The 9,330-nt window shown below is 45.4% G+C and overlaps 1 protein-coding gene across 1 annotated transcript in view; it reads right to left on the reverse strand.

Annotated features, from left to right (window-relative positions):
* RALBP1 (ralA binding protein 1) overlaps nucleotides 1–188 on the reverse strand; it is a 35,448-nt gene extending 35,260 nt beyond the window's left edge. Inside the window, exon 1 of the mRNA XM_075022988.1 lies at nucleotides 19–188. The gene's annotated coding sequence lies outside the window, so the exon portion shown is untranslated. The remainder of the gene's footprint in view (nucleotides 1–18) is intronic.
* Nucleotides 189–9,330: the final 9,142 nt, after the last annotated feature.

A 9,330-nucleotide genomic window follows, 5' to 3' on the forward strand; every position in this document is an offset into this window, starting at 1 on the left:
ACGCCTGCCGGCACTCACCGTTGGGGTCCCGCTCGCCGGCGCGGCGGCTCCGCCTCGGCCTCGGCCTCACGCGCAGGGCCCCGCCTCGCGCCCCATCCCGCCTCCCGCCGCCCGGCTCGCAAGGACGGCCGGGGAGCGGCGCGAGCTGGCCACCGCGCAGGCGCCGCCGCCTGGCTCCGCGGTCTCGGGTCGGCCGGGGGCGGGAGGCGCCTGCGCCGGCGGCCGGCGAGGAGAGGGGCTCTGCGCACGCGCGGCGCCCTGAGGGGCGGAGAGGCGGGGCGGAGGGGAGGGGGGGTCCCCGCGCGGGGCACGCCGGGAACTGTAGTTCCTCGGCGGCATCTGCCGGCAGGGGTGGCCAGCCTGCTTCCGGCCCCCGGACTACAACTCCCAGCGCCGGGCGGGCCGGGAGGGGGACGGCCAGAGCCGCTGCTCGCCGGTTCCCTCGCCCGCCGGTTTTTAAGTCCCCAGGTGCGGGGCGGTGGGTTTTGTTAGGTGGGGGGCGGAGGTTAGTGCGGGAGGCGAGGTCTGAGGCGCGTTGGCGGCAGCTGGGGCCGCCTGTGGGGACCCGTGCCCCTCCTGCTTCAGCGAGTGACCTCCCGGCGGGGGAATAACCGGTGAAAGAACTTGGGGAGGTTTCCTGAGGTCGCTGAGGGTGGACGGGCAGCGACCTGATGGCTCTTCGGGGCAGGTTTACAAGGAAGCGTAAGCGTTAGCAGCAGCTAAAGCAGCGAATGACTAAACCCGTTGTGAGGTGAAATTTGTGACAGTGGGAAGTCGGCAAGCATCAAAAGCCGTTAACACCAGCGCAAGAAGGGCCGCAGCTTTGTAGGGGTTTGCATCTGGCCTGCCTTCCAAATAACATTGCTACCGACCTCCGCGTTTGCAGCTCACAGAGGAGCAGCCGTTGACTTCGGCTTTATCTTGCATAACGAATCCGACCTTCAGTCGTTACCCGCTTGTCTCTGTGGCTCTCTGGAAAACAAGAAAATGGAGAAACGCTCTGGATGCGACTTGAGGCGACCTGTGCCAAGAAACATCTCCATCTCAACATGCACCCTGTCTACAGTGATGTTAAAAGGAATTTTGTATTCTTTGTCTCTTACAATGCAAGTTTCTGTTATGTTAAGCACCTGCATAATTTGAATCTTTTTCAGGATTCCTCATCAACAAGGGAATTTGTTTCAGTAAGAAGCAGACCGATGCATTCCCACAGCCTTAAAGATAATCCCTAGGCTGTTGGGCACATTAATACTGTGGCAGCATGCCACCTGCTTCATTTATTCACTTGAGATTCAGTGCGGCTTAGTCCCTATCAAATGGGCTCTTTGTGCAACCTCCTGCAGTAATGGTCCCCCACAGGAATTTGTGCTATTCAGTGCAGAATACAAAAGGGAGGGTTGTAAATACTCTGATTAGTGTTGGAGCACAATTAGTGTTAGAGCACAGAGATACTGTCTCTACAACATGTTACATAACCATGCAACTTTCAACTTACCTCATCCCCTCCAGAAGAAACAGTTTAACAACAAAAGCTTACTAGTTTATTTAACATTGCAGCTGATGTTCTGTTATATGAAGGCTGTGTTACTTCTGGCAAAAGAAGAGAGAAAGGTTACTTCGGTAACATCCCGTAGTAATTTGAGATGATTGCCTGTGAGGATCTCCACTTGAAGCGACAGTTGCCAGAGGCTCTCAACTCTGAAGAATAAGTATTATCAGAGGCTGTTGCCAACACAAATTCACACACAATGGGCCCATCAGCTAATGAACCTGGAATGAATCTTCTCCCATTTTTTGAAGACAAGTGATTGTGTCTGTGCAGACTACATCAATTTACTGCCATGTGAAATACATTTGGATGACTTACAAAACTTACCATGGCTTGAGGTGTGTCTGAGGTGGCAAGCTCTCTAATTTGAAAATCAGTCTTGCTGAGGTACCTGAGCCTCATAAATGTAATAATAATGGAGGGGAGCTTTAGAAAGCATTTTGTCAAAAAAAAAAAAAAGGGGGGTGGGGGTGGGCAGAGCTGTGTTAATGAATGAATAATTCCTTCCCATTCCCTCTCAGTTATACCACTCTTTCAAGAAAGCCAGTTCTGGGGTTGAGTTTGTCTGGGAGCGATGAGAGTCTACGTGGGCTGTCCTATTCTGGGATAGCTTTAGACACACCACATAATTCTCATTAGCAATAAAGGAATAAACAGCAGTCATAAAGAGGTGTAGCTTAGTAAAGAAGCTGGTTGGCCACATACAGAAACACACGTGAAACAGTGAGAGCCTGAATATACAAAGGAAAGCCCAGAAGTAGATTAGTTAATGCTTTCAGGGGAAAAAGTATGTTATTTGTAAGAAGTACCATACAGCAGAAGAAGAGAGCGAAGAGAGCTGTATGATACTGAACTCTGCCTATACAGCTCCCACGAGCACTACTGTGGAGTCACACCATTCCAACATCTTTGCAGTAAGAAAAAATTTTTAAAATACTTAAGCAACAAAAGGATATAAGAAAATTTGGGTCTTGCCAGCCTTACATCTTAGATAGGTTTGTCTGAAAGGGATTTGCTTATTTCCTTGCAATGTTTTGTATCTAAGTATGTTTTCCTATGTGAGTAGCACAAATTTTAATGATGTACTTACTTGCTGAAAGATGTCATGCCAAGAGCACGTGGCAAATCTGTGCTTACTGTAGTTAAATCACTTAATATGAAGAACTTGGGAGGGTAGGAACATGCAGTTTGGACTGCCTACAGCTCATGATGGTCAAATTTCTACTCTTGCTGAGGGATTGTCCTGGTTTCAGCTGGGATAGAGTTAATTGTCTTCCTAGTAGCTGGTACAGTGCTACATTTTTTACTTTGGTATGAGAAGAGTGTTGATAACACTGATGTTTTCGGTTGTTGCTAAGTGATGTTTAGTATAAGGTCAAGGATTTTTCAGCTTCTCATGCCCAGCCAACGAGAAGGCTGGAGGGGCACAAGAAGCTGGGAGGGGACGCAGCCAGGACAGCTGACCCAAAGTGACCAACAGGGTATTCCATACCATGTGACGTCCCATCTAGTATATAAACTGGGGGGGAGTGGAGGTGGGTGGATCACCGCTCGGGGACTAACTAGGCATCTATCAGCAGGTGGTGAGCAGTTGCACTGTGCATCATTTGTATATTCCAATCCTTTTATTATTACTCCTGTCATTTTATTACTGTTATCATTATTAGTTTCCTCTTTTCTGTTCTATTAAACCATTCTTATCTCAACCCATGAGTTTTACTTCTTTTCACAATTTTCTCCCCCATCCCACTGGGGGGGGGGAAGGGGACAGAAGTGAGTGAGCGGCTGCATGGTGCTTAGTTGCTGGCTGGGGTTAAACCACGATGGGGATTATAAAAAGCTTGATGCCTTTTAATGCTTCTGTGTCGGAAGCTGAATTTCAGCAAGCAGAAACAACTGCCCAGCCTCTTAAGTGTGTCCTTTTAACACTGCAAAATTTAAGTAATGATACTTGCAAACATCTCTCAATTAAATGTACAGTGGATATCTTCTCCTTCATCTAGTCTGAAGCTTAAAAATCAGTTTACAAATACTGGATAGTAAAATTTTTTCTACACATAGTCTCAGTCCACTTGGAAGAAAGTTGGACTGGTTACACAAATCTTTACGTAAGGTACAAACAGAGTCTAAGGTTTTGAGTGCCCAAGAATGCTCTTTTCAAGTAGGTTAACAGGCACATAAACAGCATGTAATGGTGTAAGGGCTCCCAAGATCATCTTCAGGACAGCTGTATTTTACATACAAGCAGCTGTTTTCATGCAACCTCAGCTAGTGTTGTGCTGGTCTTTACAGGACTGGGTGAGTGGTGTTGTCTTTGGCTGTGTGGGCTTAAAATTACCTGTTAAACAGACTGCCCATCTGGCTGAAGCCAATGCTTCCAAAGAAGATAAAATAAAAGCTATGATGATACAGTCCTGCCGTGAATATGATCCAATCAAGTAAGTGTTGATACATGTCAAATCAGTTCTTTGAAAATTATGGAAAAATTATAGAGATATTAGTTTTAACAAGAGAGACACATGCATACCTTTTCCTTTTTTTCCCAAAAAACTTGTAGTTACATGAAGAAACCATTGGGTCCCCCTCTACCATCCTATACTTGCTTTCCTTGCAGAAAATCTGGCCACTATATAAAGAACTGCCCAACAAATGGGGTAAGATTTTAGGGGATGTGTGGTGTTACTGAGCTTTTAATTGTTTTGCCTTGGCACTTATGTAACAAATACATGAATACTTGTATTCAGAATCGTTTCTCTTGGGGTGAAATACAGAGGTTATATGGCAATGTTGCAAAGCCCTTCAAAATTCAAGGGAAAGCTGGCATAAATGTGAAATTTTCTTTTTTCTAGGTCATAAACATTAAATATGTCCATAGATCTTTCTCTGTGAACCTTCATGCGTATTTTTATATATTTCAACATTACTGGAAATTTTTCTGGTTTTAACTTTTTTTAATGACTGTTCACAGTTTTTAGTATTTTATATAAAACCGAGATGTTTCTGTTGACCCCATTGTGGGAAAATAACAGAAGATTAGCGAGGAGGATTGTAAGCACGCTCAAGTGACAGGCAGCTGGGGTGTAGAAAAACATATATCATTCAAATTGTTTCTTGGCCTTGTGTGTTGGACAAGTAAAACATCTGTGTTCAGATAACATTGGCCTGTGGTAGACTCAGAGGCATCTATCAATCATGCTTGAGATTCCTGCCCTGCTGTGGGAAAGATCAAAGCACAGTAGTAAACTACGCCTGCGCAAATCCCTGATAAACAGGCAAAACCAGCAGGTTCAGTGATCTTCTAGCACGGGCCAGACTCCACGGTGCCTGCGTCCCCACTTGTGTGCCTCTGCCTGCATGCTGCTTCAGGGATCCCCCGGTTGGCAAGGTAATGAAAATAAATTTACTCTTTGCATTTCATCCATGATTTTGTGGTTGTTCCTGCGTCCTGCCTGTGCTGACTCACACAGACAGTTTACCCTATTTTGCAGGCCTGCAGAGCACAAGTAGCCTTATTTCCCCGCCTCTGTCATGCAAGAAGGAACGGAGCATAGAGCACAAGATGCCACGTAACAGAACACAAGTCTGACATAGCAGATGAGAAACTGCCTTAGCTGTAACTCAAGTCTTAAAATGATTAAAGGAAAAAAAAAAGAAAAAACAAAGAGAGAAAGAGAAGATTTAGAAGACCTGACTTGCTGCCCTGATATTGCTCATTTATATCAGTTATCTGTATTTGTGTAAAGCTTGCAGCTGGAGATTGGAACTTTCTTGCTAACCCCGATTTTAAGGCTGCAGTGAAATAGTATGCAATTAAAGCAAAACCAGACAAGGTGCTCTCAGGAACAGCAGCAATGGGCATTACATAGCATCTTTATCCCATGCAGAACAAGGATGGGGTAAGACAGAACTCCCTTTGGGAAATGCACTCAAATCATGTTGAAAATGCTGAATTCAACACCCCACTGAATTAGCTACTGGTCTCACTTTAGACTAAACATCTATCATCTGCCTTTGTGAACACAAAAAATGAAGTGAATTGGACAGACTCAGCACACCACACAAGAGGACAAGCACTTCAGACTGAACCTCAGCAAGACACAAGACATTTAAAACAGTTTCTTCAGGGATGCCTGTTACCAGAGAGAGCTTACCCAGAGGAGTTTAACTATGTCTAGTGGAGAACAAACACTCTATGGGTCCAAACATGCTGCTATCAAGAAGGAAAGGTGGGCTGTAGTGGTTTAATGGTCTTTATTAAGTTAAGAAGGGGAAGCCCAGCCAGGCAGAGCAAAGCTTCAAGTCACCAGTGCCTGGGGAACCACTTTGCAAAGGAAGTAACACCACCAAGCATGCTCTAACCTACACCCTGGTGGAAATTTCAGCTCTTCTGACAACAGGATGCTGCTGCAATACCGCTTGTGGGGTCAGGCAGCACACAGAGCTGCAGCAAGGGCTGGGGACTAACAGGCAGAGCAGCACAGGCTGACAAGGCATCAGATGGTCCAGCCAGCTGTACGGAACAGCTGCCTGGATGGGAAGCTCTGCTGGATGAGTCTATGCTGACCCAGCCCTCCTCCAGCCTGGACAGATGCCAAAGGCACAGTGGCACAGAGCTGCTGGCTCCCTGGGCGGCAGGCCCCACACAACAGGGCTTTCTCAACAGAAAAGAAAAAAAAAAGTCATTCTGCTAATTTTCTGCACTTTCTGTTCTTTCTCAAACATACGTGCTAAGCCTGTACAGGCTGCTGTGCGTGTGGGAGAGCTGACAGAGGATCAGTAGCAGGCAGTCAGCTCTACCAGCCACAGGAGACGGGGCTCCTTCACACACCAGCCAGTGTTGAGACTGGCGAACATATTCATCAGGGGCACGGCTCAGGCACACTCGCCCATGCAGGGCCTTACGGGAGGGCTGGCTGGGCTACACCTGTTTCATGGGGATAGCAGGCAAGTACTCTGAGATTTCGAACAAAAGCCACTTGTCGACAATCAATCCAGAGAGCATCCATGACTGAAAAAACCATCCAGCCAAAAAGGCTTGCTGCTAGGCAGCAGACCCTGGGTGTGATTTCCTACAGAAAGCTGAAAACTACTGTTATAGCTTACTTGCTATTGTTATACAGCCACCTATGAGTGTAAAGTCAGTCCTTTTCTCCTGTTCACCTTTCTCGCATGGATGTATGCTCCTTTGCTCTTCCTTTTCCTAGCACTACAGCAGTTGCCACAGGATTTAACCACCTGCTAACCCCAGGCTCATCCACTGTGCTCACTGAGGGCAGTAGGGATTCCCTTCTGGGAATACTCTGTGTCACCAATGACAGCTGCTTGGGAAAGCAGCAGGCAAGACAATAAACCCACCATACATAACAAACCATAACTTCCTTTCCTCTACTTTTCTGGGCATATGCTTCCTCTGCTCTCACAAAGTTCCTTATTTTAAAAGGCCTGATCACATAGAGAACACTTCAACATTATCGTAAAAACCAGGACAAACAGATTCATCTGTGCATTTCTGTATCTCTCAGGACAAAGATGCTGTATTTTTAGATCATGATCTTTGTGACATTACGACATGCGATCTCCAGGTGTCTGAACGCTTTGAACTGAGCCAAAAACCAACCCCGAGCTAAGACTGAGAGGAACAACACAAAGAAGCATCCGTTGTAAGCTGATGCTTTATTTCTAGTCCTAGAGGCCACAGACAAAAACAAATTGTAGACAATCTCTTTCCCAAATAAAAGCACACTGCATTCCTCTCCTTGCCTTCCTAAAACGAAAGCTTTAGTGAAGAGCTTAGCGTGTAAGTCGGCATTTCTTCACAGCACAAGGCAGAAATAATGCCTATGCCTGTTTCTCATTTTTGCATACTAGCTGATTCGTGACTCACTGCAGACTGCTGGTTTCTCTGTGGTGCGATGTTTTGGCACATATGCCATTGGAAAGAAGAAGAAGAAAAGAAAAGTCGATCATAGCTCCAGCAAATATCGGAGCAGGCCATCTGCGCAGATTCAGTATAGCTGCGTGTTTCAGCCATTTTCTGACATTATTTCATATGCACACTCCCAGTCCATAATGCTTGGGGCAGAATTTGCCAAAGTGTTACTGCTTGTTCAATTCTGCTCCCACTGAAGAAAGACCCCTATTCATTTCAGTGGGAGCAGAATTTGGACAGTTTGGAAAGCTTTGGGGAAAAAAATTGCCTCTCATTTAAGAAAGTTCAAATTTTCCCTTATTATACATGTGGATTTGAAACCGCTTTCACATTCCAGGGTTCTTCAGGTGTTTTTATATGAAAAGAACTGGCTGAAGTGAGGACTGGGCATGACAAGCACAATGGAAGGAGTCAATGGGCACTGGCCCACTGATTTTCCATTTAGGAGTAGGAAAACATCCTGACAATCCTGGCTGTTGGGGTTAGGTAGCAGATCAGGCCTCTTGTAGGTATAGGTTAATAACATTTAACACAAAATTGATCTGGCACCATTACTCCCAAATAAAACATATTAAGGCATACATCCCTAATTGTGGGGGGAGGAAAACACCCCAAAACCAACAAACAAAAACATTTATCTATTTTTATTCACCTAGCATCCTGGGGAAGTTTCAGTGTGCAGCACTCCAAACTATTTTCCAACTTTTATATGTAAAAATTTAGTAGGTGCTGATCTGTAGACTGCAAAAAGTAAGTACTTACTCGAGAACTGAGAATGCTTGGGAAGTTTATGATCCTGCACATGCTCATTCAGAAAAAGCAAGGAATGATTTTAAAGAGTTTACGAAGCCTACACCTAGTGATTATTATCTGTTGTTTGGAAACAACCAGAGGCCCCCACCACTAGTAGGCACCATTTGTGCTGGACATCTCTTCTAACTACCTTACAGACAGAAACAACCCCAAGGAAGAGCAAAGCAGCAGAAACAACTCCACACAACATGGTAATGCAGAGCATAGCGGAGCAAAGTTGAGGTCTCCAACATGCCAACACAGTCACACCCGTAAGACTATATTGACCCTTCGTGGTTCATGCTCATCACATTGCAAGAATAAGATGTTACTTGTGTTTAATTCTGATAGCGTAAAAAACCATGACAATTCAAAAAAACCAGACCCATCCCAAACCAAGCTCTATCATTTTGCACAATATGCCATTTTCATTTCCTGCAATACTTGCAGGCGCCTAGTTTGCAGACCTGTATGCTTAACACCTTTGGAGGTCAGTATTTTCTGTCTTTTGACTCATCACAGTTCGCAGGCAAGCCAACAGCATGACCAGGCTGAATGGCCTGTCAGTACACCACAAATTGAACTGAGGATTCAGCTTAATGAACACTTGGCTCAGCTGGAACAGTTTCCCTACTAAGCTAATAAGCTTGCTTGTATGCAATTTGATTCAGGTCCTTTCAAATCCACAACTTGCATCCTAATTTTAAGCATCCTAGCAAAATTTAAAAAATTAAAATCAACCCATTGCCATGGAAAATTTACTTTTTAGCCATCTTTCTTTTCCAGAAGAATGGTTTGTTGGAAAGTTTTTCAGCTACCTCTTGAGAGCTGAACCTCACTCTACAGGGAGCTGGAATGACTGACACAAGCTGACAGTTTGGCCACCTAACCTGAGTGAATTCAACATTTGTTGAAATTAGGAGCAGATATCACCAGCTCTGTCTGGATTTAGGTTGGAGCTGCAGTTAGATGTTGATTACAGAAACAGCAGTGTCACTATCAGATATTCCTGCTCTGGGGCTGCTTGTTGCAACCCCACAGCTCAGCTGGTGGAAGAGTT

Source organism: Buteo buteo, chromosome 3, assembly GCF_964188355.1.
Source record: "Buteo buteo chromosome 3, bButBut1.hap1.1, whole genome shotgun sequence".
NCBI lineage: Eukaryota > Metazoa > Chordata > Aves > Accipitriformes > Accipitridae > Buteo > Buteo buteo.